The sequence below is a fragment of the Schistocerca nitens genome, chromosome 7 (genome assembly GCF_023898315.1).
Source record: "Schistocerca nitens isolate TAMUIC-IGC-003100 chromosome 7, iqSchNite1.1, whole genome shotgun sequence".
NCBI classification, from domain to species: domain Eukaryota; kingdom Metazoa; phylum Arthropoda; class Insecta; order Orthoptera; family Acrididae; genus Schistocerca; species Schistocerca nitens.
In genome coordinates this window covers 51,258,611-51,272,408 of record NC_064620.1, presented here as the reverse complement: position 1 = coordinate 51,272,408, position 13,798 = coordinate 51,258,611, and the positions used below count along the sequence as shown (strand labels likewise).

Below are 13,798 nucleotides of genomic sequence, written 5' to 3'. Positions count from 1 at the left end.
TCTGAACTTGTTTTTGAGTGAAAAAAAAACCTTTTTAAATACTCTTTGTAATGATGTATTACAGAAGGTTATATTATGTTTCTTTCATTAAATACACATTTTTAAAGTTGTGGTATTCTTTTTGAATCACCCTGTATTTCACAAATACGATGTTTTCTAACTCCATGATTAGTATGAATGAATAATCGGTCTCTTCGTGGTAGTTTATAACGTCAGAACACAGTATGCATTCCAAAAATGAAAATCCAAAATTTTCCGGAATCCTACTGCAAACTATGTCTGTGATATGGCTCAGTAGTTCGGCAGATAACTTCTACTTCCTTTCTTGTGTACTGGTGACAGCTGCGAACCACCTGCATTCCTTCACGCTTGATGTCCTCCCCGACGGTGAAGTCATCTTTCAGCAGTATAGTTGCCCGTGTCTCGGAGACAGAACTGTGCTACGGTGGTGCAAGGAGAATTATAGTGAACTAATTGATGTCTCGGCAACCAAATTCGCCTGATGTAGATCCTATGGCACACATTTATGTCGATATTTTGCGCCATCACCGCGTATTCAAATCAAAGGCCAGTTATTGACGCGTATTATATGACTTGTGCGTAGACATTTACTGCCACATACCTCCACAAACCTACCAGAAAACTCTCGGACCCCTGGTACGGAGAATCAGTGCTGTATGTCGATCCAGAGACAGACAAAAAAGCCACTGAGCAAGTGGTCAATATATTTTGGCCCGCAAGTGTATTTCTTTCACTTTAAGCCACAACTTGTCTGCACTTAAACAATTAGTTAGGAAAGAACGCAGACAGACTCTTAGGAAAACATCAAACGAATTTTTTTCTGATGTTATTAGAGTTGCCTTGAGTTTATTTTCGGTGGATTTGGAGGTTTCGGTACTCATTCTAAATATAAATTTGTGGGTAGGTCATATGGGACCAAACTTCTGAGGTCATCGGTCCCTAGGCCTACACACTACTTAATCTAACTGAAACTAACTTACGCTATGGACAACACACACACACCCATGCCCGAGGGAGGACTCGAACCCCCGACGTAGGGAGCCGCACGGACCGTGACAAGGTGCCTTAGACCTCTCTCTAGAACCACTTTGTGAATAGTAATCCTAGTATCCGTCATGACTGTCTCTGTTTGTTCTAGAGTGTTTTTTTTCCAAGAGATGTAGCATTTTATCGCAAACATTTGCGGTTATTGGGGGCTCATGAACTAAATGCTCGAATTAATTTTGGTAGAATGCTTTTAGTACATCTTGGACGATGGTTTATTCCTACAACCGACTTCAAACGCGTATTTTATCAAATATATTTAGGACAGATTGAAGTAACCACCAACTAAATCTGTATCAATAGGGTACCTAGGCGAAATAAGATGGTTGGTTGGTTGTTTTGGGGAAGGAGACCAGATAGCGTGGTCATCCTCTCATCGGATTAGGGAAGGATGGGGAAGGAAGTTGGCCGTGCCCTTTCAGAGGGGCCATCCCGGCATTTTCCTGGAGTGATTTAGGGAAATCACGGAAAACACAAATCAGGATGGCCGGACGCGGGATTGAACCGTCGTCCTCCCGAATGCGAGTCCAGTGTCTAACCACTGCACCACCTCGCTCTGTGTGCGAAATAAGACCCATAGCCGGCCGAAGTGGCCGTGCGGTTAAAGGCGCTGCAGTCTGGAGCCGCGAGACCGCTACGGTCGCAGGTTCGAATCCTGCCTCGGGCATGGATGTTTGTGATGTCCTTAGGTTAGTTAGGTTTAACTAGTTCTAAGTTCTAGGGGACTAATGACCTCAGCAGTTGAGTCCCATAGTGCTCAGAGCCATTTGAACCATTTTAAGACCCATATTTTCCTTGAGCTTTTCAGCAGCGTTATCATCCAAGTCGGATGATTAACAAATGGAACAAATTATTAATTTATTCTGATTATCAAGTATAGCATCCACCCTTACTAGCTCACAGCAACTACCGATTTTAATCTCACTACAAAATAAAGTACTTGTAACTGAAACAAAAGCATAAAACCAATTGAATTTAATCTGTTCTTTCTGAATATACAGTGAAGTGCCAAAGAATCTGGTATAGACATGCGTATTCAAATGCAGAGATATGTAAACAGGCAGAATACAACTCTGCAGTCGGCAACGCCTATATAGTATAATTGTCTGGCGCAGGTTTTAGATCGTTTAGTACTGCTACAATGGCATGTTATCAATATTTAAGTGAGTTTGAACTTGATATTACAGTAGGCGCACGAGGATGCGACACAACATGTCAGAGGTAGCGATGAATTGAGAATTTTTCCGTAAGACCATTTCACGAGTTTACCGTGAATATCAGGAACCCGGTGACACATCAAGTCGTTGTGGCCGGGAAAAGATCCTGCAAGAACGGGATTAACCACGACTGCAGAAAGTCATTCAACGTGACCGAAGTGGAGCTCTTCCGCAAATTGCTGGGGCATCAACTAGTGTCAGCGTGCAAACCATTCAACGAAACATCATGGATATGGGCTTTCGGAGCCGAAGGACCACTCGTGTACCCTTGATGGTTGAATGACACAAAGCTCTACGCCTCGCCTTTGCCCGTCAACACCGACATTGGGCTGTTGACGACTGAACAGATGTTGTCTGGTCGGACGAGTCTCGTGTCAAATTGCATCTAGCGGATAGACGTGTACGGGTATGGAGACAACCTCATGAATCCATGGAGCCTGCATGTCAGCAGGGCACTGTTCAGTCTGGTGGAACTGTGCGGCTGGTCCCGGCGGAGGTTCGAGTCCTCCCTCGGGCATGGCTGTGTGTGTTTGTCCTTGGATAATTTAGGTTAAGCAGTGTGTAAGCTTAGGGACTGATGACCTTAGCAGTTATGTCCCATAAGATTTCACACACATTTGAACATTTTTGGGTCTGGTGGAGGCTCTGTATTGCTTTGGGGCGTAACCAGTTGGAGGGATATGGGGCCCCTGATACGTCTAGATACGACTCTGAGAGGTGATACGTATGTAAACATCCTGCCTGATCACCTGCATCCATCCATGTCTATTGTGCATTCAGACGGACTTGGGTAATTCCAGTAGGACAACGCAACATCCCACACGTCCAGAATGGCTACATAGTATCTCCAGGAACACTGTTATGAATTTAAACACTTCCGCTGGCCACCAGTCTCCCAGGACATTAAAATTATTGAGCATATCTGGTATGCCTTGCAATGTGCTGTTCAGAAAAGTTCCCAACCCCGTCGTTCTCTCACGGTTTTATGGACAGTCCTGCAGAATTTCTGGTGTCATCTCCCTCCAGTACAACTTCAGATATTAGACGAGTTCATGCCACGTAGTGTTGCGGCATTTCTAAGTGCTCGCGGGAGCCCTACACGATATTAGGTAGGTGTACCAGTTTCTTTGGCTCGGTTTTCTATATGAATTTCAACTGAACTTATCCCTGGACTTAAGGCAGATTTCAGAACCTACAACAATTTGAGCTTAAGCGCTGTCTCTTAGCTGTTAGAGCTCTGTTCTTTCCAGACACAATTACAAAAATTTACAGCTACAATACCGACAGTTCCCTGACCTACCCTTGTCCTGTGTTTGACCTGCACTTTTAGGGGCAGAAGCCATCTTTGTACATTTCCGAGACCCTTTAATCTATAACAACAGCCCAGTCTTCAAAAAGAAAATAGAAGAGAGAGAGAGAGAGAGAGAAAGAGAGAGAGAGAGAGGAAAAGAGAGAAGATTAGCGCTAACTGGTCCAACGAACGAGATTCCAAACAAGATGCACTCGTCTTAAGGGGCTCCGGAAAGGCTCAAAATCATGAAAAGTTCAATTTTTACTTTTTTGCGTTTTCTGAATCTGCAGACTATTACCTTTTAATAGATATATAATTTATTCAATTCCGAAGACTACAACTATTTTTAAATTTTTTTTTGAAATGTGTTCTACATGGGCGTGACCCACTGTGGCGCTGTTAAACTGCTGTCAAATGGTGTTATTATTAACGTCCGTGTTCATCAGGTACATTTTAGTGATGTGAGATAAAGTATGTGTTGTGGCTAACCTGTGATGGTTCAATATATATCGCTGGTGTGATTGTCGATTGTTTCATGTTTATTTACTCTGTCATTATCTCGAAGATATTCGTAATTAATTCTGTTTCTTGAGTCTCTGTTTTGTTGAAGTATAATAATGAGTAAAAGTAAAGTTATTAGAAATCCTCTGAAGGCTTTTAAGAAAAGGAGAAATGTTGGAAAGCCAAAGGTATGTGTTATTACTGTAAACAATAAAGACGATAACCAAGTGGGTGAACCTAACCTCTCAAGTACACCTGCCCATAGCAGTCAAAGTGGGAAAGAAAATACTTCACAGAAGAAGCTTGGTTCAATCAGTGAAAACTATGAATGTTTTATGGGCGAATCGGATGTGAATGAAATATTTGATATGTCGGTTCTCAAAGGAATTTTTTCAAACTGTGTAAGATGTATTCATTGTAGTGAAGTTGGTCTGGAACTCTCCATAATAAAGCACGTAGGACTTGCTGGTGAAATACAACTGAAATGTGATAAGTGTTCATACATGACCACCTTTTGGAACAGTGCTGCAGTAACTGCAACTGAAGAAAATGGTAGAAAAATCTACGAACACAACATTAGATTTGTTTATTCCTTGCGTTCGGTTGGTAAGGGTGCTACTGCAGGTGCAATTTTATGTGGCATCATGAATCTTCCAAATCCCCCAACCAAGTTTACGACCTATAATAAATTAATAGGGTCTAAAGTAGAAGATGTCTGTATAGAATCTATGAAGAACGCTGTGGAAGAGGCAGTAATGGAAAATAATGGTAACAGAGATTTGACTGCAGCGTTCGATGGTACCTGGCATAAACGGGGACACACATCTCTTCATGGTGTAGTATCTGCCACCTGTATGCATACAGGGAAAGTTTTAGATGTAGCAGTAATATCAAAGTATTGTAGATGTCCACAAAAATATAAAGGTACACATGAAAATAATTGCAAAGCTAACTATAGTGGCAGTAGTGGAGGAATGGAAGTGGCTGGTGTTGCCAGTATATTCCAGCGTTCTGAGGCGTGTGATAAAGTGCGATACGTTAATTACCTTGGTGACGGTGATTCTAAAAGTTTCAAACATGTTCAAGGACTGAAGCCCTATGGTGATGATGTTGTAGTGCAGAAATTTGAGTGTATTGGACACGTACAGAAGCGAATGGGAACAAGACTTCGGCGACTGAAAGCTTCGTACAAAAAACAAAAACTCAGTGATGGTAAAGGGTTGGATGGGAAGGGAAGGTTAACTGACAGTGTAATTGACAAAATACAGAACTATTATGGAATGGCTATTAGGCAAAATATACAAAGTGTCGACGAAATGAAGAAGGCTGTTTGGGCTCTTTTTTTTCATACTTCTTCAACCGATGAAAATCCGCAACATAGCTTGTGTACCAAAGAAGAAGACAGTTGGTGTAAATATAACAAAGGATTGCTAACTGGTGAAGTGTACACTCATAAGCATAGTCTGCCTCATGCAATAATGGAGGTGATGAAACCTATTTTCAGAGACTTAGCAGCACCTGAACTGTTGAAAAAGTGTATTCACGGAAAAACTCAAAACCCCAATGAAAGTGTAAATAGTGTTATATGGTCGAGAATCCCCAAGACTGTATTTGTTGGAATAGAAACACTTCGCTTTGGTGTGTATGATGCTGTTGCGACTTTCAATGATGGCAACATTGTAAGGTGCAAGGTATTTAGAAATATGGGAATGAAGATAGGTTCTAACATGGTACGAGCGATGCTTGCTTTAGACAAGGAACGCCTTCGGGCTGCAGGCAGGGCTGTAAAGAGTCTAGAAATACAAGCAAGAGTAAACAGGAGGAGGAACAAGAGGAAGCTGGAGGAGTTTGCAGAGGATGAAGATAATCCATCCTATGGACCTGGAATGCACTAAAAAGTTAATCCAATCTTTGTCGCTCGATTCCCAAAACTTTTATTTTCTCATACTAATTACATGTTTTCTAATGATCTTCCAAACATATTTGTTTCAAACTTTCAGTAAATGTTACACAGTACCTTCTGCATAATTTAACACAGCCTTTTTCCAAAAAACTGTATATTTTTGAATATATAATTTAAAAATTGCAAAAAAATGTGAATTTTCATTACAATTGAAAAAAAATCATCTTTAGTAACTAAACTAAAATTTTGTAAAATCCCTGTGTTAAGTTGTAGCCCATATTCCAATAAATAATCTGTAAAAAGTTCAACTTCCTACCTCAAATACTTTGTGAGGAAAGATGTAATTTATAAGCGTTATTTTAACATTGCAAGTATAGGGCGTTCCGGAGCCCCTTAACGATTTCTGAGAGCGTTCTGAAGACGCTAGGACATAGCAATTGTTGAAAGGTAATGGAAAACAGTTTCTATAGTTAACATTCCAATTATTTTATGAAACAACGCCGTAGATACGTCTGACATTGTCTTCTGTGAAAGAATATTAAACTGTAGATGTTAAATTATGTCTAATACAATCGCCTAAGTCCCGAGACTAATGCATCAAAGTGCACATTAGATTAAAAAATTGTTCGATCAGAAAGAATGTAAGCACAAATTTTGTGCAAAATACGTCGTATAAAAACATTTGTATGCCCTATACTGGAATACTGGCCAAGTGTTTAGGACGCATATGCAGTCGGACGTACAGTGTGCCGGCTGGAGTGGCCGTGCGGTTCTAGGCGCTACAGTCTGGAGCCGAGCGACCGCTACGGTCGCAGGTTCGAATCCTGCCTCGGGCTATGTCCTTAGGTTAGTTAGGTTTAATTAGTTCTAAGTTCTAGGCGACTGATGACCTCAGAAGTTAAGTCGCATAGTGCTCAGAGCCATTTGAACCATTTTTGAACATACAGTGGTCAAAAAGCTTGGTGGTGTGAAACGTCACAGGCTTATCTCAATAGCGAAAGAATGTAACAGATTGAAACTAGCAGATGCTCGAAGAAAGGCACAATTTACATCTCGTGAGATGCAAATTAGAAAATGTCACATGCGTCGTTCAGGTCAGTGTGTCCCAATGTTCTCCAGCCCCTGCGTATCGTACACGGTTTAGGAACAGAGTGGTCGTCTTGGAAAATAAATTTTCTTCCTCATTTTTCATTCTCGAGCCACCTGATACTGAAAAATAAATAAAAGAATTTCTTCTACGTTCCTATTCCGTACATTTAGTATAGCAGAAGTATTGGGAATAACAATTAACACTCGCGCAAAGATGCAGTTATTCTTCCCACAAGCTTTTAATGAATGTGACTAGTACAATTAAAAGTGCACTGCACCACTTTCATTACTGTCGACGTTTATAGAAATGGGTATAAACGTCCTGACGTTTTCCTTTTTTTTTCTATTTTCAGTCGCAGTTTTCTGTATGGCAGTTTATCAAATGTAAATTAGTTCATAGCGGAAGAAATGCTGATGACTGTTTCAGATCATTATAAACTGCTTTCACAAAACTTAAAGATATAATAATCAGTGCAATCTTAGCAGCTGGAGACCATGTGGGTTATAATCGTTCCAATGCGAAGTTTGTTCAAGACGTCGGAGGTTTAGCGGTAAAAGTAGCCCACGAAGGCGGAAAGGTTGGCTACAAACTTAATTCAGAAGTGCTGGACAGTACAAAGAGAATGTAACGCAAACTTTAAATAATTAACAAGGAATGAGAAAAGTTAGCTCAAAGTTTCTACATTAAGGAACGCACATTACTCTTCCCATTAAGCACTGTCTGCTTCGAGAGAGAAATCTAGTAGCAAGAAAACTGTTTTGTTTCCAAGGAATGGCTGCAGACAGTGCACTTCACAAAAATAAAATAATAATAGGATCCTTTTACCGACCTCCCAATTCAGATGATACAGCTGCTGAAAGGTTCAAAGAAAACTTGAGTTTGATTTCAAACACGTACAATAATAGTTGGTGGTGACTTTAATTTACCCTAGATATGTTGGCGAAAATACATGTTTCATTCCAGAGGTGCGCATAAAATATCATCCGGAATCGTGCTAAACGCATTCTCTGAAAATTATTTCCAGCAGTTAGTTCATGAGCCCACGCGATTAGTAAACGGTTGTGAAAACACACTTAACCTCTCAGCAACAAATAATCCTGAGTTAATAACGTGCATCAAAACCGATTCAAGGATTAGTGAACACAAGATTGTCGTAGCTAGATTGAATATTGTAATCCCCTAATCCTCGAAAAATGAGAGAGAAATATACCTATACTGAAAAGCAGATAAAAATTCACTTGACGCCTTCCTGAGAGACAATCTCCACTCGTTCCTAATTAATAATATAAGTGTAGACCAGATGTAGCTTAAATTCAAGGAAATAGTATCGACAGCAATTGAGAGATTTATACCAAATAAATTAACAAACGACGGAGCTGATCCTCCTTGGTACACAAAACGGGTTAGAACACTGTTGCAGAAACAACGGAACAAACATGCCAAATTTAAACAGACGCAAGATCCCCAAGATTTGCGATCTTTTACAGAGGCTCGAAATTTAGCGAGATGCTTATAACTGTTTCCACAACGAAACTTTGTCTCAAAATCTGACAAAAAATCCAAAGAGATTCTGGTTTTATGTGAAGTATGTTAGCGGCAAGAAAGAATCAATGCCTTCTCTGCGCGATAGCAATGGAGATACCATCGAAGAGCAGAGTTACTAAACACAGCCTTACGAAATGCCTTCGCAAAAGAAGACGAAGTAAATATTCCAGAATTCGAATCGAGAACAGCTGCCAACATCAGTGACGTAGTGGTAAATATCCCCGGAGTAGTGAAGCAACTTTAATCACTTAATAAAAGCAAGTCTTCTGGTCCAGACTGTATGCCAATTAGCTTCCTTCCGGAGTATGCTGATGCATTAGTTCCATACTTATCAATCATATACAACCGTTCGCTTGACGGAAGATGCGTACCCAAAGTCTGTAAAGTTGCACATGTCACAGCAATGTTCAAGAAAGGTAGTAGGAGTAATCCACTAAATTACAGGCCCATATCGTTAACGTCGATATGCAGCAGGATTTTGGAACATATATTTTGTTCGAATATTATGAATTACCTCGAAGAAAATGGGCTATTGAGATACAGTAAACATGGATTTAGAAAACATCGTTCCTGTGAAACACAACTACCTCTTTATTCACATGAAGTGTTGAGTGCTATTGACAACGGACTTCAGATCTATTCCGTATTTGCCGATTTCCAGAAGGCTTTTGGCACTGTACCACACAAGCGGATCGTAGTGAAATTGCGTGCTTATGGAATATCGTCTCAGTCAGGTGACTGGATTTGTGATTTCCTGTCAGACAGGCCACAATTCGTACTAATCGACGGAAAGTCATCGAGTGTAACAAAAGTGATTTCTGGCGTTCCCCAAGGTGGTGTTATAGGCCCTTTGCTGTTCCTTATCTATATAAACTATTTGGGAGACAATCTGAGCAGCCGTCTTTGGTTGTTTGCAGATGACGCTGTCGTTTATCGACTAATAGAGTCATCTGAAGATCAAAACAAACTGTAAAACGATTTAGAAAAAATATCTGAATGGTGTGAAAAGTGAAATTCGAACTTAAATAACGAAAAGTGTGAGGTCATCCACATGAATACTAAAAGGAACTCGTTTAACTTCGGTTACTCGATAAATCAGTCTAATCTAAATGCCGTAAATTCAACTAAATACCTAGGTATTACAATACCAAACAACTTAAATTGGATGGAACACTTAGAAAATGTTGTGGGGAAGGCTAACCAAAGACTGAGTTTATTGGCAGGACACTTAGAAAAGGTAACAGACCTACTAAGGATACTGCCTACACTACGCTTGTCCGTCCTCTTTTAGAATACTGCTGGGCGGTATGGGATCCTTACCAGATAGGACTGACGGAGTACGTCAAAACAGTTCAAAGAAAGGCAGCACGTTTTGTATTATCGGGAAATATGGGAGAGATTGTCACAGAAATGATACAGGGTTTGGGCAGGACATCAGTAAAAGTAAGGCGTTTTTCGTTGCGACGGAATCTTCTCACGAAATTCACGTCACCAGCTTTCTCCTCTGAATGCGAAAATATTTTTTTGACACCGACCACGATAAAATAAGGGAAATCAGAGCTAGTACGGAAAGATATAGATGTTCATTCTTTCGCGTGCTATGCGAGATTGGATTAATAACGAATTGTGAAGGTGGTAAGATGAAACTTCTGTCAGGCACTTAAATGTAATTTGCAGAGTATCCATGTAGATGTAGATGAGAAGAAATCTGCTCCTAAAACCAGTAACAGACACGACAGTATACATTTGTGAAGTAATTTTCTGAGACTTTAAAATGTCGGAGACACTAAGAGCGCACTTACAGACAGCGCCTGTTGTTATAAATATTTGATCATCTGGCAGTGGCCTAGAGGCTGAAATAGTAAAATTCAAATAGGGCCCATTATCATGAAATATCAATCCAGTTCCACAACAGTGCATCGAAAATATGACAACCAAAGCCCACCAGTACGCCAACAAAGAAGCACCTCCGTATTCTTCACCCAAGGACACTGTAGCTAACAGCCGATATGCTATGTTGCTGTACAGGTCTGACGAACTCACGTTTATCACTGTCGATAAGAAATATAAAACAAAAGGAACCAAATTATCAACTACATTCGAGAAACGAAAGGAACGAATCTGCAAGAGCTGCGACTATTAGTCAAGTTAAAGCTGAAACGATCAAAATTACTGGAAGTGTTCCAAGCGCCTTCTTACAACATGGATTAAGACAAGTCACCTACATACTCCAGACTGGCGCACTCCCTCTACAGTACCTACTTAACGCGAACTTCGCTGTGTGACGCAAGTTATCTGCAACTAAATCCTCTTCTGACTCCATGCCCTACACATGAAACCAGTGAAAACTTGGACTAGATGCTGTAGTCACTTACCTCGATATTTTTAATGTTTTTTTATCGTGATTACCTGATGATTCTAGAATCCAAATAGCCCTAACCCTACCGTATCTAAGGAAACCGTCCGTTTGACAATAATTCGCAATGGATAGCTCAGAACTGTGACCGTGGGAATATCAACACATTTTTCGCCTAATAGGACACAGGAGTAATATACTAGCATTATTCTGTACTGCTTTGCATGATCAACATTTTTGGCAAGCATATGTTAATTTTAGTGTGGGAAAGGAAAACGTTATGCAAAAGCAACGGAAGTGGCCAACAGTTAATTTAATTTACGAAATGGTGAACCTTAGTCGGCCAATTGAAAGTAAGCAAATGCCCAGAGCGTATTTTACAGAGCGCCAATGGGGAGAACAGATATATACTGCATCTGTGGGAGACTGATGCCTGTGAAGTGAGCTATTTCACCTTTGTTCTACGTCACTTAGACCTATCATAAGTTTGCGCAGTTTCAATCAGCCAGATTATTGCTGGAAAGTGCTGCAACCAATCTAGCAGTTGTCTTCGTCTACATAACGTCTATTGCTCAGGTATATCACACATGCTGCTTGATGCAAACACACCATCTACACATTGCCAGTCACTGAAATTCATTACCAGTTAAGTATCCATCGGCTAATTCTTAATTTGTCCCAAAGTAATGACTAACACTGTTATATAGTTATACAGTTATTATTAAAATGGATATGTTGTTTTCTTTTAAATAATGGAAAGATTCCAGTTGTTTTAGGACAAGTTAAAAAGTAACTTTGTAAAATGTAGCTAGAATCAGTGTGTGTGATACAAAATAGGTAACTTTGAAGGACTGAAAGCAATTATGGTATATATTAACCACATTACAGTCAGTAGCATAACTAATTATTTTATTTGTGGCTGTTTTTAAATGCTGCACGCGAGTATATCGTTGATACACAGAAATAAAAATGTAAACGTTCACTTTCTCAGAATCGTGTATCTCCAAAAGTTCCTTAGCGACTGCTGCGAAATTTTGACATTGCATTTTACTACAGACGTGCTTTAGGTCATAATTTCATTAATAATACAGGTGTAAAAATTACTGTACTATCAGTTTCATAGGTCACGGTTGCAAAATGTTAACACAAATTCGTTACAGACGCATGGAAAAAATGGTAGAAGAAAACCTCGGGGATGATCATTTACGATTCCGTAGAAATGTGGGAACACGCGAGACAAAACTGACCCTACGACTTACCGTAGACGGTAGGTTAAGGAAAGGCAAACCCACGTTACTAGCATCTGTAAACGAAGAGGAAGCTTTTGAAAATGGAATTCTCTCTTTCAAATTCTGAAGGTGGCAAGGGTAAAATACAGGGAGCGAAAAGCTATTTACAATTTGTAAGAAACCAGATGGCAGCTGTAAACGTCGAGAGGCACGAAAGGGAGTGAGGCATTTTGTAGCCTATCCCTGATGTTGTTCAATCAATATACTGAAAAATCAGCAAAGGAAAGAAAAGAAAAATTTGGAGTGGGAACTAAAATCAATGGTGAAGAAATAAAAACTTTGAGGTTTGCCGACGACATTGTAATTCTGTTAGAGACAGCAAAGGACCTGGAAGGGCAGTTGAATGGAATGAACAGTATCTTGAAAGGAGGATATAAGATGAACTACAACAAAAGCAAAACGAGGATAATGGAATTTTGTCGAATTAAATCAGGTGATTCTGAGGGAATTAGATTAGGAAGTACGACACTTAAAGGACTAGAAAAGTTTTCTTGTGTGGACAGCAAAATAACTGATGTTGGTCGAATTAGAGAGGATATAAAATGTAGACTGTCAATGGCCAGAAAAGTATTTCTGCAGAAGAGAAATTTGTCAACATCGAGTATTGATTTAAGTGTCAGAAAGTGTTTGCTGAAAATATTTGTATGGAGTGAGCTATGTATGGAAGTGAAGCATGGACAATAAATAGTTTGGGCAGGAAGAAAACAGAAGCTTTTGAAATGTGCTGCCACAGAAGAATGCTGATGATCAGATGGGTATATCATGTAACTAATGAGGGAATTCTGAATAGATTTGGGGAGAAGAGGAATTTGTGTCACAACTTGACTAGAAGAAGGGATCGGTTGATAGGACACGTTCTGAAGTATCATGGGATCACCGACTTGATACTGGAAGGAAGCTTGGAGGGTAAAAATGTAGGAGGACGTCAAGAGGCTTCCACACGATCGAGCACCATGGAGAGCTGCATCAAACCAGTGTCTGAACTGCATACCACAACAAATGTAAAAATATAATTAATGTCCTTTAGTTCATGACCGATTGCTTTGCAGTTTTTACATAATGTTGAATTTCGCTATGGGCATATCTTTACGTAAGCATTTCTTTAATATATGTGTATTTTTAATATGTATAATATGTAAATATATATATGTAATACATAAAGTGAAAACATTGTTACTAAACATTTGAAAATGTACCATTTCGATTTACTTCAGTTTGGTAGGAATTTCTTCCATATATGTGTATTTTTAATCGATGTAGTTCAGATATTTATACACACACATAAAGGCTGAACTTCTATACATATATCAGTTATACAACAGTGAAACGTTGTCAGCAAAAGGAAAAAGTGTATTTATAGCTAATTGGGTTATGATTAGAATAGTACCACAGAATTTAGATTTGCAATAACAAGAAGCAAGGCTTCAGGTCAGAGAGAGGAGAAAGAAGAGATGATGAGAGTGGTGGGAGGATATGGATATCGAAAATGGGAAATAGGAGATGGTCACAGGGCAGGAGGAGATCGAGGGAGAGGAGGAGAA

At 39.7% G+C, this 13,798-nt stretch overlaps 1 protein-coding gene across 1 annotated transcript in view; it reads right to left on the bottom strand.

The window, feature by feature from the left end:
• The window catches only part of LOC126195466 (uncharacterized), a 229,110-nt gene that overhangs the window by 27,415 nt on the left and 187,897 nt on the right, over positions 1-13,798 (bottom strand). The gene's annotated exons all lie outside the window — the stretch shown is intronic.